Here is a 19,434-nt window from a genome sequence, read left to right as displayed (position 1 = left end):
GTCTTAAAATGCACTTAAAAATGTGAACCCATGACTTAGCAGTGATGAGACCTCTGAATTTTTCACATTGTCTTGGTAAGTTTTATCCAAATAAAACAAGTGGAAAACAATAATCAATTGCAAATAATACAAAATGGCCTTCTCTTTACGGCAACAAGGCTAAAAGGATCTCCCCTGTCCTGAAGCATGCAAAGAGAAACAAATTCACAGTCTATAAAAACAAGCTTCCTAAACCTCAAAGATCTTGTGAGCTAGTAATGTTCATAAGGCACTTTGAAAGTAAGCGGCACTTACTACAACACAAATGCCTGTTTGAATCAAAACTTGTGGTTGCACATATTGAATGCCATAGGGCTGAACAGTGAACAGAACAGCTAACCAGGAGCCTGATCTGGTTTTACCAGACTGACTCTCTTCACTGAGATTAATGCCTCCCTGTTGTCCTCATGAATCTTTCTGGGACTGGCTCCAAGCCTAAAGAGAAGTTCTCACATCCATACCTGTCATAGACTGCCCAACCAGCAAATGTCCATCTGCAGAGCTGATCCTGCAGGGAGCTGAACGTCTTATCTCAGACCACTACGGGCACCAGTATTGCTGGGCTACATCCCCAAAGACCTAACTGGACTGATTCACACTTTTTTTGATCTCTAAATGATATATTAATTATTCAGGACTGCTTGTGTTGGAGATCACTTCCTGATTAGGCCATGTTCTAGTAAACCACACAGGCCTATTCAAAATTAAATTTTAAGGCAGACCTCTGGACTCAATAGCTGGTCTCATATGCTCAAAATTAGAATATAAGTGCTTTGCTGAATCAATGGTGATTACAGGGAAAGCTACAGCCTGCAGTAAAGGTAAAGGCCCCAGAAATACACTAATTGTTGGCAAACAATGGCAACTATTAGCAAGCATGAAAAATGATAATGTCAAGATACACAAAGTAATTATCTGTACACAAAACTGCAACATGAACCCTATGTAGCTATGAATAAAGGGCTTTGTGAAACTGGCCATTTCTCAAGGTTTAGATGCATGTGAACAAGTTGAAACATAAATCAAAGATACAAGCCAGGAGTTCCCAACACTGGTGCTAATATTCTTGAGAGTCTGGACTGGACAACACCTTTCAAATAAAAGATATTTCCATAACAGATGCTGTTTATTTTCTTCTACTTCCCTGTTGGCAAAGACACCAACTGACCAATTTACTTCTCACTGGTTTCAAATTTTCTGGCTTCCCCTTCTGATTGTAAATATCAGTGGAAAAAACATTTATTTGTTTAGAAGTACTCTCTTGGGAAGACTGATAAAAGCTATTCTTCAAAAACCTGAAGCATAGGCCAAATCTGAGAAGAAATTACCTTGGTGTTGCCAAGTCTTGTGATTTTCGTCCTGCCTCTTCAACATGCAGGACTTTTTCTCCAGAGTAAGCATTAAGAAAAGGAAATGGGAATCTTGGATTTTGTTTCTAGCCTCACTACTTACCGAAAGAAAACATATGAAAGCACCTGAGCAGCTCCTACCCCATGTCCTCACCTGCTGTCTCCCCCCAGGCAGCAGCAGCACGGGGCAGCCAAGCAGCAAGGACACTCCAGAGGGAAAAGGTGAGATGGGTTTGCATCAGTGCCAACTGGGACCATGGTGTTGCTGTGGACACGGTCATGGGCACTGAACACCAGCCTGGGTGCTGGTCACATTACAGAGAACCAAGTTTTATTCCATGTTTCCAGTCATTTTGGTAAATAAAAAAAGCTAGAAAATTTATCCAAGACCAAGCTGCTCAAAATTCAGAAGGCAAATAAAGAGAAGGCAACAACTGTGGCATTTGTTTTGGTTTTTTTGCAAATAATGATTTTGAAGAGAAAACTGAGCTCCAGATGGCTGACTCATTAGCAAAGGTGCAGGATTAACAATGTTAATTTCTCTTTGAAAATGCACGTTAGCGAGGAGCAAAGGGGATTTATTCCTCATCTTCCTCATGAATTTATAGTCTACAATAGACACTAGCTTTGCAACCAAGTAGGTTTCTTTTCATTAAAGAGCCGCCGAATTGGCAAATCTGTCAGTGAAACACTTGCAGTGCTTCTGACAAACAAAAAAATGCCTGGCTCCATACCTAAACAAGTGATAAAGTTGGGGTTTTTTTCATGTGATGTTTCCCTGTTCCTATGGTCTTCAACATCATGTGAGTGTCCTTGAAGGAAACTAGTCTGTGGGTGATGTCAGTTTAGAGGAGAGGGATTTCTGCGTGGCCATCGCCCTAAACATTGGTCAGCCTTTGGCACCTTAGCCCAGTGCAGTGAACAAGGCAGAGGACATTATTCCTTTCTGTCACTTATGTTATGGAGTGCTTGCACTGGAAGAACAGTCACTATCCTGTTACAGTTTTAATTCCTTTTCCCACCAGAAGGCCTGTTTTGAGACCTCTCCCTCCGAGTGGATGATTTCTGCCCGAAGTTTATCCTGTGTGGTCTCCTGCCAAATTCTTTTGCAGCGGAAGTTTGTGGCTAATCAGACAAGGCATTCAAGTCACTCACATTTGGAAAAGCCATCCTTGCTTTCCTTGGGAAAGCACAGCTTACAAATATCTTGCCTTCGTTCACATTTTTCATTTGCTTGCCCTTACAGGGAACTCCAGGGCAAAGCAGTGTGTAAGTTTACAAGTGATTCTGCAGTTGCTACAGGTTTTTCTTAACTACTGAAAACTCCGAACTCCCTTCTCTGTAGAGAAGAAAATTCAAGAAAAGTTGATCCTCTGGATGGGAAAGCTTTATCTGGACCTTTCAAACTGCATGCAGGAGAGTTTGGTACCAGCCTGCTGATGGAGCAGAGTGCTACATTCCGCAAGGTCCTTGGACAATCTCAAACAAAAATGGTCCCTGGTTGGGAAGCGGGGAGGAACCAACCCCTGCTTGTTTCACTTGAGGGGTGTACACAGCCTGCTCTTCATGGACAGGAGGGTGGATAGGATGCTGCTGGCATCTGGAGTGTTCCACACAGTAATCTTGCCCTTGGCTGCAAGCATTGCGTATTCCACACTGCAAGCCCAGACAGCAGTAGCAGCAACTGCCTGATTCTCTGATTGGCAAATCAGGAGCCCAAAGTCTTCCTGCTGAGCTGAGAAGCCAGTTAATAGCCAGGCTTCGGCCATTTCCAGATGGCATGACATGAGCTGGAGGAAGCTCATTACCAAGCAAATGCAAATAGTTTATCAGGGAAATGATTTTCATCAACTGTCAAAACAGCAGTTTGCCATGAGGTTCCACAAGCTCACTGGAGAGAGGTAACATCCATCATTCTGGGCTTGCCATTTCTTAGGAAGTGATTTACTCTTGATCACTTTGTCCCTATGTTTACCCAGCTAGCTTGACTCATTGCAGCCCAGCTGAAGAGGAAAGATGCCTGGAGCAGCTAGCATGCAGAGACCATTCAGCTGTCTCCCACCTCCCCAGCAACCTCCTCATACACTTCATCACACAGCATTTATACACCCATCCCCACTTGAGCTATACTGAACAAGAAAAGGCAAAACAACCATTGTAACAGCAGAGAAAAACTTCCAGTGTAGCCAGTGTTAAAATACAGGTCATGGACTATTGTTCCATCAGATGTCACCACACAGGAAGGACAGGACTCTTTTAACAGCTTCTCACTATTTTCTTCCACCTCCATTGCTCAGCATGGGCTTCTAAGCCTTGCTGTTTGCACAGTGCTATTAGTTTCACCTCTCTTAATTTATCCTGCTTACCACTGTTCAGGCTCAGTGCCCCACAAACATTAAATTTACCAAGTTCCCATGAGGGTAGGGCAGCATTACCCCCAATTTACAGATAAAACAGCAAGGCACAGAGCTAAAGGGCAAAAGTAGCCATGCAGGAAATCAAGGCCCTGGTTCTTCTGTCTGGTTTTAGACATCTGCTTGAAGTGGGGTCATCATAGCTCCTTTACACTCCCCCCAAATTAACACTAATGGCAGGCATCCACCTATGTCTATCAGTCCTATGCCATCTTGAGTGCATGCATGTGTTTTGGGACACAATTTGCACAAAGTCTTTACACTGTATTGCTAGGATTTAACCAGCATTAGCCATTTAGCCACGCTGATCTTGTAACAGCATCTTTCCAACTGCTCTGCAACACTGCACATCCCTTCCAGACAACCCCAAGCCACCACACAACCCTCCTTTTGTACACTCAACACAGAAGTTGATGACAGTGATTAACCAGTCTCATATGTAACCAATTACCCAACTTTTCAGGCAAGTCCCCAAGACACCACACTTCACTTTGTCTCCATAAGGCATTTTTATCATGATGGATAACCCATCTTCAGCTCTGGGAAATTTCTCCTGGGACAGGTAACTTTCCTAGAGGTACAGACTGTTTATCCAGCTCTTCTAGGCAAGTAGAAAGCAAAGAGGAATCTGAGGGAGAAGGAAGGGCCAGAGCGGGTACAACTGCATGAATCTGACCAAAAGAAAGTGAATGGAGACTGATAGGAAGAAACGGCTCCTAGACCAAGGAGAAGTCCAGGAAAGTGACAGATTTCCCATTACTTAAGACCATTAAAGGTATTTTGGACAGAGTTCAGGAAGGAATAATTGGCCTTAGTTTTCACATGTGTCACGTGCCAAATAACTATTATTTCAGCACTACACTGCAGAATTGGCTTGCTGCTATAGTATTTGTTTTCCGTACCATTGTTTTGTAGATATTTCAGCTGCAGAGAGAAGCTATTTTTTACTCATCTTAGTCTTGTTAGGTGGTAGAAAGCAGTATCCTACTCACACCTGACCTTCAAAATCAGCCAGGCCCCTTCCACTCCCTGCTGACAGGGTCTGCAGCCAGTGTTACAAAACCCTTCTGCATCCCTCGTCCTAGGCAGAGCATTAACGTACGGAGTGCAAATGCAAGTGATCCTCCATATAAATATCACTATATTCCTTGGCACAAAGTTCACTGAGCCTTTTGGTGTAAATTGCATTTTCTTTCAATCAGGAAAACATCAGAACTACAGGAAACACAAGTAAACATGTTAAACCAAGCAGCACATTAATGTCCTCATGCTCCTGGTATTCTAATTGCCAAGATCAGGAACTCAGCCAAACATGTAACAGCCTCCTTCTGTCCTTCAGGATACCTTTGCAAGGGAGAGGGCAGCTGACCTGATGGGATCTGGTACTTTTCCTATTACAGGGTTGAAACACAGCCAGGACAAAGATGCCAGTCCTGAAGCCAGCGTCAGGCTGTACTGGCACAACCCATGCATGCTGCTCTACACACCTGTGCTAGTGTCACAGCACACTTGAAGGAGCACACAACTTCCACAGAGGCAACTTCCTCTTGCTGTGAGATCTCAAAGTTTTTTCCAATGACCTTGGGGTTTTGCTTCTACTTCATGGGAATGTTTTGGAGAGTCAGCTAAAGGGAGGAGCCAACTCCTTTGAAACCAGCCACAACCTCACCAACCTCTCTAAAACCCAGGTGTACACCTCCTTCGATAGCAGCTCTAGCCATGCTGTCCTGGAGGAGCCACCACCACCAGCAGAGATAAGAGGCAGTTGTTCCTCAGAGCCTACTCTGTATCACTTGAGAACAGATTGTTCCAATATGTGGTGTTGGTTTTATGAGACAGACAAGTGTCCCTTGGGACATAGGGTGTAATTATAGTGCAATTTCAATTAAGAGTCAAATTGTGGTCCAATAAGGTAAAAAGGTCAGTGCTATATCTAGCAATGCAGCTGGATGGTGGTTTTGCACTTGGCTACAAAACGAAGGGAAATCCTAACTGGGGCCAAAAATATCCCTGTCTTCAGCCATTATTTGCTGCCAAGCATCAATCCCAGAGCAAATTCTGAAAGAATATTTGCCTGGATTTACAGTTTAAACAATGCATTATACACTCCTTTGTTTTAGCAGGTTCAGGCTGCAACTTCCACTCTTTCCAGAAAGCTTTTTTCTTTTTTTCTCCTTCCCAAGCTTTGATTACAGAATAACTAGCTGAAGAGATTCTCCTTCGTAGTGAGAGTTTCTCAGCTGTTGAGTTTTAGATTATAGCAAAAAAGAAAACTAGCACACCATCTCGATGTAGTTTAAACAAAGATTTAAGGAGCAAACACAGAAAACACTTGCCAGTTTATCATCAACAGTGGGAAATTATCTCAGAGCACCTCCTAGGGGACGAAGTCTGAGAAAACATCTGGAAGGGAATTTGACAAAGCACTATAACTAGGACAACAAATAGTTAGCATAGCATTCAAAAGGGAATGTCAAGGCAGCATAACTTGTTTGAACTCTAAAATTCCCTAGAAAATTCAATATGTTCAAAGGTGTTGGACAGTGCTTAACATCAAAAGTCAAAAGCTGGGCCAAAGTGACATGAAAGGATATACAAAGCCAGAGGCTGAATAGGAGACCAGCTGAAAAACCAGAAGGAAAGCATAGATCAGGTAAATTCAGATGGTGGCTGGGACTGTAGGTGAGTCAGTCCCAGCACTGCAATTGTTTATTGGGTCTTATACAAGTGGCTTAGGCCATTTACAGACCACTCCATCTTTACCAAAATTCAAAGAAAGATTAGACAACAGGAAAATTCTTTTTCTTCAAATAGATCTTACCCTGGAAGTAAATTCTTCCAAGAATTTGGAAGATCTGCAAAACCCATGTGGCTGCTTTTGCCCAGTCATAGATTTGCGAGCAAAGGACAACAAATTACAGATTTAACGAAATCCTCAGTCTGGCTTCTCACATGGGGTCTGCAAATGTCTACACATGCCCATGAATGCTGCTAATCACGAGGACGGGAGACAGCAACAAGCTCTCCATCCCAGCCCCCGTTGAAAATGTCTCTGCCATTAGCTGGAATACCATCTATGCTATTAAGTTTTTGGTAGCTACAAATGGGATCTGGTTTTAAAACTGGGCCAACTGCAATGTCAGACATGTGCTCATGTCAGCCAACCATGACATGTCATCCAATTTTAAGTGCAAATAGCCTTTCAGCTTTCTAACCACGTGAGAGGGCATCCAGGGGAGCAGCATCTGTGTAGCTTACTCCAGAAATAGAGGATGCAGCCTGTGGAAGGAAAGGCTGAGTCAGTCATGAGAGCAATGAATTTACATTGAACTGGAATAGCAGGGCCTTTCCAAATAAGGCAGACTTCACAGAAATAATTGGTGTTCATCTGATGTCCACTAAAAAAAGATTCCCTTGGGCCAGGTGAAGAAAAAAAAAACCACAAAAAACTGGGCACGGAGAACTATGCCAACAAGATCTGGGCAGAAATAAAATGGAACTGGAAGATAACATGAGAAACGGAATACAACGCTATGAAATTATCATCCCTGGATATCATGGAAAAGGAATGAACCCTGAAAAATGGAATGAGAATTGGCATGTTATTACCTAAGTGACAATATCTGAGAAATGGCAATAGGCATAGGTTCACACCAACTGTCCACATCCCCAGCAAACCTGGCAGCAAATTATGGGTAGAATCAAACTAGCCTGCTCCTTCTGGCATGGGCAACATTTTCACCCTGTTCAACAACACTGACCAAAAATTGAATAGCTCAGAGATGCCTCTTGTCCAGAGCTAACCTGCTTGCAAGGAGCCTTTGACAAAGTAGACAGTGTCTCCATAGCAGATTTTAAGTTTCTTATTTATCTAGGCTTTCCAGAAAGTTGCCAAAGAAGTTTTAATCCCTGAGCAGAAGTTAACTGATTTGATCTTGCTCACACTAGTTGTCTGAATTGCCATCAACTTCACCAGGACAAACTTGTACCATGGAAAAAGGAAATCCCTGGGAGAGCTGCCTAATGGTTTTGAATACACTAACAGTCCATCTCCCAAATACACTCAGCTTATGTCCAATTGCTACAACAAATGCAGCAGCAGATTCATCATTTTGTTAAATGTTTTAGAAGACATTAGGCAATCTCATAATAGTAGAGAAAGGTGTCTTACAAACTGCTGAGTTCACTTCTGTGGGAAACACCTTTTATTACCACTGGAAATACACCAACAGTATGTTTTGTGAGGCGAAGGCAAGTGCTGTTTTCTGGAGTCTCACACCAACATGGAACTGTACACATTATCACAGTGTCAGCACCAAGACAGAAACCTCCAGCAGCAATGCAGGAACAATACTCTATCCAGCTCTCAGTTACAGTGCCTGAGCCAGAAATATGGACAGAATAAAGAATGAAAAAGTTTGGGAGTGTGCATGACTGCCCACAGCTGCACAAAATGTGGAGGAGAAAGCCACCTTGATTCAAAGTTGCTGTACAAAAAGTCTTGTCACTTGAGCTCTGCTTTGGTGATCCCCAAGCCAAAAGGAGAAGAGAAGCTGATCCATACAGCCCCAGGGTAAAAATGATGGAGACAGAGCCTGACACACCATCAACTTGAAGAAATTAAAGGAACAGACCAGGAAAGTATTGGCTGGCAATTCTCAGCCTTCTGCACCTGACAGTGCAAGCAGCCAATTGGTTTGGATATCTTGCCATTTCCAGTTTGATGTGACATGGGAAACAAAACTTCTCTTTGTCCTGACTGCTATTTGAACCCGGCATTTATATCCCAAAGGAAGAGGCTTCCTTAAAGATGCTGGTTTCCTAACCCTACAAGACACATACCAAACACCACCCAGAGCTCTAGCTAATTAACCTTTTATCTCCTAAGCTCTCTGCCCTTTTGCTGGAATCATACCATGAAAACATCACTCTTGCTCCTGCACCTGGTTTTCCATCCTTCCCTGTGATCCCAGAGCCTTTGGCTGAAATTCTGAATTCCCATGTCCTCCAGGCCAGCCCCTTACATTCAGCTTCCCTGCAGCCTGACAGCCAGATGTGGAGCTCAGCCCGAGGGCCACTTCACTTTCCTTTTCAGACTGAAAAGTTGCACCAGCAACTGACAGCTATTTGGTGATATCTTTTTTAATAATTTGACTTGCATATGTCTGATCAACTGAAAAGTGCTCACAGCTGCTGGAAAAAGCAGACAACAGAGTGTCCAGCTTGCCCTGTGGATGCAACAGAGGAGCCAGGTTTCAATTTCTCAACAGGAATGCCTCCAGATCACACTGGACACAAGAATCAGTCCAGGAAGCCAAGCTGCTATACACAAACCATAAAATATCTGTCAACACCCAGAACTGATCCTGCCCAACTTTCTAAATAACCCAGACCCACTATGTTGTTCTGTTGAATCTCTAGAGCTCTGCCAACATTTTTTGGACTGCCCATCTCCAGCTGTCATGATATTGAGACCCATATTCTCCATACATTCATATTTCAAAGGCAGAAGCTGGGAATGAAAGTGTTACCCATTTCTAAAGCCTTCCCTGCACAGAGGTACCCACAAGATGTCAGAACAAGCAGCAGCTCACCACCATTCCCATTACACAGGTAACAAACCCGTTGAGCAGGAGGAGAGTATTTTGCTCCCAACAACTTCCTAAAGTGCCTGGTGCAGACATAGCAGCATAGCACACCAGGTAGGCTGGTACCTGCAGGACAGTAGCAATCTGAGAATACAATCCAGGAGATAATCTGACACCTGCAGCAAGGAATACAAGGGGATGAATACATTTTATGCATTTAAATCAAAGGGTCCTTATAACTCTGGCCTGAAACACTTAGGAAAACTAAAAAAGTGTAGCAACCATGGGAATATTTTCCTGCTTCTGGGCAGAGAGAGGTTAGTTAAGTACAGCCCTGGGCACATCAGTTATATGCAGTTAGACTCAGCTCAGAATCTGTTTACACAGAACTAGGAGTACATGTCATGGATTTGGGTTGTAGCTTTTATTTGTACAGTCCTCATCTAGGCTTTAGAGCTTTTCAGTATTAATCATAACATAAAAATAAATTAGATAAAAGATAGCAGAACAGAAAAGACAGCAATCCACCCAGCGCTTCCAGTCTGGTTACAAACTGTGGTGGATAGCAAAGTTTCCAAATTCTTTTGAAATATTGGAGTGCTCCAGGGATAACATGATGGATTTAGACTCAAGACACTGAAGAACTATGCAAGAAAACAAACCCTTTGATTTACACTCAAGTAAATCTTCCTCTGGATTAATCTGCCCAGCTCTGAGATAACATGTAGATTTTTTTACACAGCCTAACATAAACAAATCGTTCATGTGCAGTGAATGGTGGGGTAGCGAAAAGGAAAGCAGTTTGGGAGCATATACTTTCCAAGGAACGGAAAAACACTTTGTCATTCACTCCAAGTTTGGCTTTCAGAAGTGCTGCCAGGGCACTGAGTGTTTGATAGAATCAGTCTGCTACCAAGAGCTTCATTTGAGCAGATTGCTGCCTGCATCTCGGGGCTGGGCGATTCCCAAAACAACAGGGGGTCTGGGTAACATCACCTCACCCACTTCTGTTCTCCCTCAGCTAAACATGACAGAGCAGTGGTGCCGAGGGCTCCAGCCTGATGAAGCTAGTGGGACTCATGGAACTGGCATTACTGGTCCCCAGGGGATACAAGGCTATGAAGGCAGACTGGCAATTTTTCAGCAGTAAACGAAATGAGCCTTCACAACTGGGCATCACATACTTTTTTCCCCATCTTCTGCCATCGGCAGCATAAGTCTGATGTTTCACTGCTCATTGCAGGAACAAGACACAGTGCTGCAACATGGACCAAGGTGGGATGGGTCCTTGTTTAACCTGCACAGACCTTACAGAAAAAAAACCCAAACCAAATACGTCTTGATTTGTGTTCCCAGATTTTATTAACAGTAAGCCTAACCTCAGCAGCAACGCCCTCCCTGCCAGTCCTGGCTGGACTCAGCTCTTCTTCGCCCATACACTCCAGCCTCTGCCCCCAGGGCTGCTGGGGGGCTGACTGCCCACCCGGCCCCTCTCCCCCCAGCAGGCTTTGTCCAAAGAAGGAGGCAGCTCCCTCGGGCTGGTTTTGAGCACACCTCTGCCGCAGAGCCCACCGCCTGCAGGCTGTGAGCACACAGGTGCTGAGCTCTGCTGGGGGAAAAATCTCTCAGCTCCACAGTTGTCTGCTTCAAAATCCCTGCTGTGTCTGTTAGTTTGTTTTCTTCACCAGCAATGTTTTAAGAACAGCTGAGCACTCGGATTCCCCTTTCCCTAGGACTGAAAACCAAGCAAACCCAGCTAGCACGCACAGCTGCTCCTTCATCTAGAAAGAAGTGTTTTGCATCTGGCTAGGCCACTCCTCAAAAACATGGTGAGAAAACACACTTGGATAACAGTCAATTAACACAACAAAAGACACTTGGAAGTAGTACTTTGCATGCATGCTAAATGCTATCCCTTCAGCCAGCATCTTCTGGGTTTCTACCCCACGCATTTTCTCTATGGAAGGAAAACTTAACTATTCTCTTCTTGGCACAAGTCAGGCAACATACTGTTTCCTAAAGACACAGACCTCTTGTTGGGATAGCCAAATAAAGCCGGAGATAGCAATATGGGTTCTTCAAGCAGTTTCTCTTTAGTGGTGCATCCAGCAGATTCCTATCACTGGCAAGCCTTTGCCAAGTGACTGTGTGTATTGCACTGTAACAACTGTTATCGAGATCACAGGTTGACAGGTTTTGGCACTTAGTCTGATGCACTCCAACATCTTTTCTCACGTGGTTACACTGCACCGCCTGACAGCAGTTTGAAGCAATAGCTCTTATACACCTTCACTGAAACTGAGGCACAGACCTGCATAGACCATCCCAGGGCCACCCTACCTGCTCACAAAGGCAGGATTGGAAAGCAAACCCAGATCTGCCAACCCTCAAGACTCTTGACTTCAGCAACAAACCACCTGATCACAAGCGACATCACTAGGATAGCAAGAGGTCCAAGTCTTGTAGCTCTCAAATCCATTCAAATCGAGGCAGGTCTCGGCTGAAGATGAGGTGCAGCACTGCCAAGAGGAAGCACGGACAGACACATAGACTGCTGTTCAGGGCAGTTTCCCACACCTGAAGCAGGACATGAAGGGCTCTATTTTACACTCCTTTCCAGCAATAGCAGAAGAAACAGCCAGGAGGTTACAGACATCAGCACATTATGTGGAAAGCTAAAGGAATCAAGTGAAATAATTCATGCCAGTTATTTTACAATGCCCCTGGCACCTACTGTGCTGTGGACAGACTGGTGGGGAGGGTGTGGAAGAAGCAGACACCATCTCCAGCTCAACAGCTCCCATTACAACCAGCTGACTGCTTAATAGGGAGATCCTGGGTTTGGGGAGTTCTTAGACAAGTACAGCATTAGGTTAGTTAACATGCCTAAATTTACAGCTGTCCCAGAGGGCCACATTTCCTGTACTACAAGCCCCACAAGAAGGGGAAATTAGTTTTTTCCTTCATCAATGTCTGGCTCTGTTCCAGAGGCTTTGGCTTTTTGTCCCTGCAGGAGCTTCCCCAGGGAAGCTATTTCCTTGAGGTCTACTTTCTCCTCATGCCCGGCCTTTGCCTGAGCAAGGGTTACAGAGGGGCCCCAGCCCCATCTTCAGGTCTCCAAGGCTGAGGCTGGCCAGGATGCCTGCAGAGAGACCAGCCTTGCTCTGCATCAAACAGCGTCTTGCTGGCAGACACCCTCAAAGAAAAGGCAATTGCCCAGCAGCTGGTCCTACAGTTGCCCTCTCTGCTTCCTCTGGTGGGGGACACTGGGACAGGAGCTGGCCCCACCACATCCTTGTGAGGCAGTGAGCACATACACCCCAGACGGGCCAGCCTGGACCCAGGGTCTCTGTGAGGCTCAGACTCCTCATTCACACACAGCACCCCAAAGTTGCAGCACAGGGTCCCCACCAGCTTCCAGATGTAGGAAATCAAGACTCCTTCCCTTCTAGATAGTGTGGCTGACACCCCCACCCCAAAATCTGAAGTTTAGCCAAAAGGCTGAAGGGGGAGGAGCTGGAGTCATATCTCATCCTGCTCTCCTCCATATACATCTTTTCAGGCTGAAAACTCTGTGAGCAGCAAAATAAGCCCCTGAAAAAAATCTAGTGACTGTGTGTGACCTTACCCCTGCAGCACGTTGTCAACACATTAATTCATTAATTCATTTCAAGATAAAGTTTTAATAGATTCTGACCTCCAGCATCAGAAAGCCTTTCCTCAACAGCCACATGGCCTGGCAGCCTGCTCCTCTGTGCATGCAATACTTGCATGAACTTTGCAATAGAGTCAATGACAAGAGCATACATCAGTTTCTTAAAATTGTTAATTCTGTCTGTAGACACTTCTGATATCCTTAACCTTCTAGCTACTTGCTATCCATAGAGAAATCATTTGGGAAGACAGCCATGACCACACTTTATTGGAAGAAACACACTTAAGACAAGCCTATAAAGATCAACGTTCAGCTTGAAAGGTAATATCATTGCAGGAGTTAGAGTCAAGGGTATATTGGCTACTGGCTGAATTTCTTGACTATCACACAGCAGGGTCCAGTGAGGCTAGACAAGGCTTTTTTTGCTGCCCACTTAAGCACACAGCACAGCAAGCACTCTCAACAGCAAGATGATGGGAGCATGGTTGTGCAAAGGGTTTGGAACACAGGTGAAGTTCAGGCTGCAGAAAAGCCACAACTATTCATCCCTGTGTGATCTTGGGCAACTCACTTCTACATATATTTTAACTTGACTGACAGAAAAATAAATTTTATATATAACAGAAAACTGATAAGCAGAACAGTAGATAATGCCTTCAAGGGCTGTCATACACAATGAAGTCTAATATGCTTTGAGGCTATTTTGTACTCTTCAATACCAACGTAGCAACAATTTGCCATTGATTTCAACAGAAGCAGGTTCATTTAAGTTGTACTGAAACTTTGTGGAGGTCAGCACAATTCTGGTACAACACTATGGACAACGGCAAAAGCAAAGATAAACTGAGAGGCCTGGGGGAGTAGGAAACACCTTCAGTCACATGGTAGCAGCGTACTTCCATTCCTGGTTTGTGTGATGTTTTTAACAAAATGTAATACAATTCACAGATAAAGGTTGTGCTAAAGTTAAGTTTGAGGTATGACATGCAGGACTTGGCAGGGTTGTGAAAGCAATACACGGTGGAGGCCCAACTCGCTGCACAGAAGAGCTGGGATGGTGACAGAGTCCTCCAAGAAAGGCACAAACAGTGTCTCTGTATATGCCAAGAGGAGGCACAAGGGAACCAAGGGGTTCCAGAAAGTGTTAGGGAGGAGAAAATTTCAGAGGAATCGAATGAAGGAGGAAAGATTGCACATGCAGGTCAGACAAGTCTTTTCCACAGGAACGGCATGCAAACTTTGTGACCCTGTGTTGGCCTAAGCAATAGCAACCAGTATCATCCCACTGCACATGGCACAACTCTCACCCCGAACAGCCCAGCCTGAGGATATGAACACGCAGCAGCTCAGACCCAGGGCAGATCAGATAGCAAATGTATAGAAAGAGCCACATTCCCCCAGGCCTTCCACAGGGGCTTAGGAAAGGGTAAGGGATGAGTCAATGAGACAAGCTCAGGCAGCACAGGCAGAAGACATGCCCTGGCTGCTTGCTGGGCTGGCAATGCCAGCAGGACTCAGTCATCAGCTGCAAGCAGAGCCCAAGACAGAGCAGCCAGATGGAGAGGACTCAGGGGGCTGGAGCTGTGTAGGACAGCCTGTAGGAGACATTGCAGCTCCTCTGTACAGAAAGGCTGAATTATGCACTGCTCCTGGGATCCAAGGGACAAAGCTAAAAGCTGCTCATCTGGCAGCAGAGAGACTTCAGCAAAGAGCAGCACAGGGCTTTAAAAGAGATTGCTATTGGGTGAGTCACATACAGAATAAACCTCTTAACTGTCATAGCCACTACTGAGAAAGCAACTGAGCAGAACAGCCTTTCTGCAAACCGACTTCATCTTCACTGAATTTACATCATTACATAATACAGCTGACAAATAAACAGCAAACAATACCTTTTAACAAATGAAACATTTCCACCTCAGACATTCCTGAAGTACAGGTTTGCTTCCAAACAGTAACAGAGGAAAAAGGGACCCCCTTTCCTGAGCCATCCATCTGCACTCACCCTCTACCCCAACAGCTGTAGAGCTTCAGTTCTGCCTAATACCTCTCCAGATTTATTGGATGCCCAGCTAGAAGGCTCTGATTGTTCCTTGTTGCAGTATTTTGCCATGGGTGAGGAATGTGGGAGGGATCCATAATATTTTTATGACTATTATATGACCTTCTGTTAACTTGATGGGATAAGTCACAGGGCTCTCCCTGAGAAAAGGGCAAGCATCCCTTGAAATGGATGCTCATGGAGAGGCATGGAGGTCAAACCAACAGTGGAGCCTGAACACTGCTAGGAGTTTTAATTATGAATTATGAATCTAGCTACTATAAGTTGCTATTTTGGGAGCTGCTAAATTAACAGGCAAGTAAGAAACAGGAGGATCTACTCAAAAGATAGGGCACTTCCGCCTCCCACCCATTAAGGGATTGTGAAATCTTTAAGTCCTGGATCTGAAACAGCAGTGATTTATGTTGCCTGATTTATGAAGGTCACAGAGCACTAAAGCAAAACCTTGCCTCCACTTCTGTCTCTCCTCATGCCAAGGGCAAAACTAATCCCCCAGAATCCCTCTCACCAGCACAGATTACGTTGCTTAAAAAAAGGGTATCGTCTTCCCTCAGTTCACTTTACATAGTCTGGAAAGTAAAATTGTGTGGCTTCTGACTAGAGCTAGATAATGCAACATTCTCTCATAAGAAAATGTTGCCATGTTAAAAGCTGAGAGTTTTGCAAGCAGACATGAATCTAAAGCAAGAATAACTTCAATTAAAAGTGGAAATATCAGATTAAGAGAACTTGGATTCAGTAAAAGAGAATTTCACCTCCTCCCAAGACCTCCTTTTTTTGCCTTTCTGAAAAAGGTTAAAATTTCCTTTGATTTTTGTGCTAGAGTTGAAACAAATTTTACCACAGGTGACAGGAGATTCATAATCCTGCAGTCCCCATCCTAGGAAATTTCATATCTGTTAACTGAAAATGCTGCCACAGCTATCCCATAAAGGTGTTAAGCCACTGACCCAGTGGCAGTAAGTGAAATTTGTATCTGCTGACACCCCTGAGAGGCAACCTTAGCATCAAAAAGGCAAGCTAAGCCCCAGCTCCTTTCAGGGTTCAGGAGACCCCAGTGTGGTAGGGAAAACCCCGTTCCCAGGAGAGCAGTTACTGTGGGGTGTTGAGGGTTCACAGCAGGCACACCTGCAGAGAGGGAGGGTTTCAGCACCTTTTCTCACTAGAGCACAGCAGTATTAGGAGCCTGGACACTCAGCAATTAGCTCCCTGGAAACACTGCTGCTCACACCAACTCCAGGCAAGCTGGCAGTTGGATGCAGAGGCTGCTTGAACCTCAAAACCCTGCTCACATCCCCTGCTTTTTTGCCAGCAAAGCACAAAACAGGCCAGGGAGTCTTGCACTGTTAACAAGTTTTGGGGGGAAAAAGTACTTTTTCATTCTCTTCATAATTAAAGCTCTTCTCATCAGAGGCCATGAGGGCAATTTACCTCCTCAAGGGGAGGGGGCTGCTGGTGTTCAGCTAATGGAAACAGGCTGCTGGCTAACGGGTGGTCCACAACCCCTGTTTGTTTGTGCAGGGAGCAATCCCAGCCATGTCAGGTAAGCAGCACACTGCCCTTGCTGCTCTCAGTAACTACACTCACAAACTGCCTCACTCAGCAGCTATACAAAGTCTACTGAGGACAAGACTGCTGAGCAGGAATTTAGCACTGTTTACACCACCAGCTTGGGTGAGCAGCACCATGTCCCCCAAGGACCCCAACACCACCAGCAGAGCCCTCACTGCTGCAGGATGGCCAGGGAAACAGACCCTGGGGCTTGAAGGAGAGTTATGTACTTCAGACTCATGAAAGTTTCATTTACTCTGCTGTAATTGCTAGCAGAGGGAATGAGTTGCACTGAACACAGCATTTCTACCAAATATGTTTATGGTAAGAAAAAACCTTTCAGCTGGGACCAAAGCTATTTGTAGACACCAACCAGCTCCAGCAGACCTTTCAGGAGAACAGTCACTAGAGCCGCAGCAGGCTGTGTGCCACCAGAGATGCTGACAGGAACAGATCCACTCCACTCCCTCCACGTGTGTAGGGACAAAACATATTCTGAACTTGTTTTCATTCCACTTTAGAAGCAGAACCAAACGTGAAGCCCTAGACTGTAACAAAATGGGACTAGCTGCCCCTGCCCATCTAACCAGCAGCTGTAACACTAGGCTAGTGACAGCACCAAAACCTATGGCTCATCATACATTGCCTAGCTGATTAATTAACATCAGCTGATAATTTCTTATTTTCTCCCCTATCTTTGCACCAGACCTCAATCCCAGCAGTAGCTCAGCTGAAGCCCATAAACCCAAGGCCTCTGCTTTGCACAGACCCACTGGCAAGCACTGAAACACTCGCGTCTCACTCAAAGCACCTTGCTAACACATGGGAAACAAAACCAAGCAGGCCCCAGAGCGCATATGCTGTAGCATCGAGGTTCAGTTTGCTACTGCTGAGGGTATCACCTGGCCCCCACCAGGGTCACTTGCTCATTGCAGCCTTCCCAGCTACCAAGCCCCCCAATTTCCAGCAGAGCCAGGCACAGCACAAGCTCCTGCCTGCTCTGCCAGGCACCCAGCAGTGCAGCTCCGACACACAGGGTAGTGTGCTGCTCTGGATGAGACACTCACCTTCAGAGCCAGCCTTTCACCCAGGCGTCTCCAGCTCCTACTGCCAGGCAGGTCCTACTTGCAAGGTGCTATTTTGGTGGGGAAGGAAAAAAAAAAAAAAGAATAAGAAAAACAGTAGGAGAGTAAAAAAAAAAAAAAAAAAAGAGAGAGAGACCCATGAGGTGGTCAGTTTGGTTGGAACCTCCAAGAGCAAAAAAGAGGCAATCCAGTTGCCCTGGGTGCACACCCATACTTCCAAACTCAGACATCAAGTGACAGCAGCAACAGAGGGGCAGGGCTCACTCACTAATACCTCAAAGCCCGCTTCCCAAACCATAAGTAGCTGTACCCAGCTTACAGCTGCCTTCTCCACAAGAACAAACATCACCCAACAAAACTTACCCAGTTGCTGCCTTTGGTATTTAAGTATTCTGCTGTGCTCCCATAGGCCACCACAACCAGCCAAGCCCACCCTTCACCTGAGAGGTGACCTCCTCTCCCAGGTGAAGCCAATCTTGGCTCCTAAAATCCCAACGACAATTCCCTGAGGTGCAGCCTGGGAAGCAGAAAAAAGGCTGGGAAGAAACAAACACATGGATGCTAGCCAGTAGATGAGTGACAATATCTGTTGCTAAGCCCAGATCACAGCTTTAAGTGTTGGGATAATCCTGTAACAACATGCTGAGAACATTTCTTGAGGGCATGATGGCAAGCTGTGCTTGGGCAAGCTGTGGCGGTGCACAGTATAAAGTGAAGTTCACAGATACAAATATGTTTGTGATCAGGCACGCGGTCTGTTTGCATAACAATGTGCCTGAAACATTGCTTTCTTTTTAATGGGAACAATTTGTCGAAGGGTTTGTACCTCAAAGCAAGTTAAAACTTTGTGCTTTAAATTAATAAGAATGCTTCTCCTTTCTAAATTTCTGGATGTTTCTGCCATCCAGAAACAAGGCAATGCCAGCTGGTTTGTAGTCAGCAGCAGAGAGGAGACAGTCTAAGCAAAGAGCTTATTAACAATCCACAATCTGAAAGTCATCTGATTTTTTAAATTTTTTTTTCTTCCAGAAAAGGCTGTATATAATTAGAAAATCATGAGGAATCGCGAGGTAGAGTTGAAGAAAGAGGTAAGAAAATTTCATGCATCTTTGGAGATTTTATTTTGGTTTTTGCTGCAATTTTGACTCAAAAATATACCATGAGCTGTAGCACATGCCCAGCAGGACCATGTTCACAGAACATCATCTGCTGAAGTCTGTCTACCTCCAACCTGATCTTAGCTGAGAATTTCTGAATAATAAATGCTATTTTCAATGTTTGTTTTGACCAACTTTATACAAACGTCTCCTGTGAGGAAGACAAAGGCAAATCTGAGACAAGTTACTCCTATCTGGCACCAAAGCCTCATCTGAAGCTATTCCTCAAACTCAACCCTGTTGCCCACAAGCAGACCAGATCTTTCCCTTGCCACCTTCAACGGGCGTCATGGTGCTGGCAAGGGGAGAGGGCAACCCAGCAGCTGCACCATGCCCACAGTTGAGCAACGGTCCTGTCTAATGTTTCATTTTTAATAAGTATTCCTAACTGAAAAGAAAATGCTGCCCCACAGCATGTTTCTAGTAAACAAAAGAAGACAAATGCATACCAGACACGAGAGGTGTGGGAGGAAGAGTAATGCATAATCAGCTCCCAGCTGTCATCGCATGGTTTCTCCTTCTAGGGGGGTTTGC

General features: G+C 44.9%; 1 long non-coding RNA gene across 1 annotated transcript in view; it reads right to left on the bottom strand.

Annotated features, from left to right (window-relative positions):
- LOC121233671 overlaps positions 1-18,104 on the bottom strand; it is a 79,383-nt gene extending 61,279 nt beyond the window's left edge. Inside the window, exons 1-2 of the long non-coding RNA XR_005933607.1 lie at positions 18,018-18,104; positions 17,726-17,793 (exon numbers count right to left, since the gene is read on the bottom strand). This is a non-coding gene — a long non-coding RNA (uncharacterized LOC121233671). The remainder of the gene's footprint in view (positions 1-17,725; positions 17,794-18,017) is intronic.
- Positions 18,105-19,434: the final 1,330 nt, after the last annotated feature.

The sequence above is a fragment of the Aquila chrysaetos genome, chromosome 11 (assembly GCF_900496995.4).
Source record: "Aquila chrysaetos chrysaetos chromosome 11, bAquChr1.4, whole genome shotgun sequence".
Lineage (NCBI taxonomy): Eukaryota > Metazoa > Chordata > Aves > Accipitriformes > Accipitridae > Aquila > Aquila chrysaetos.
This window is presented reverse-complemented; position numbering and strand designations above follow the sequence as displayed.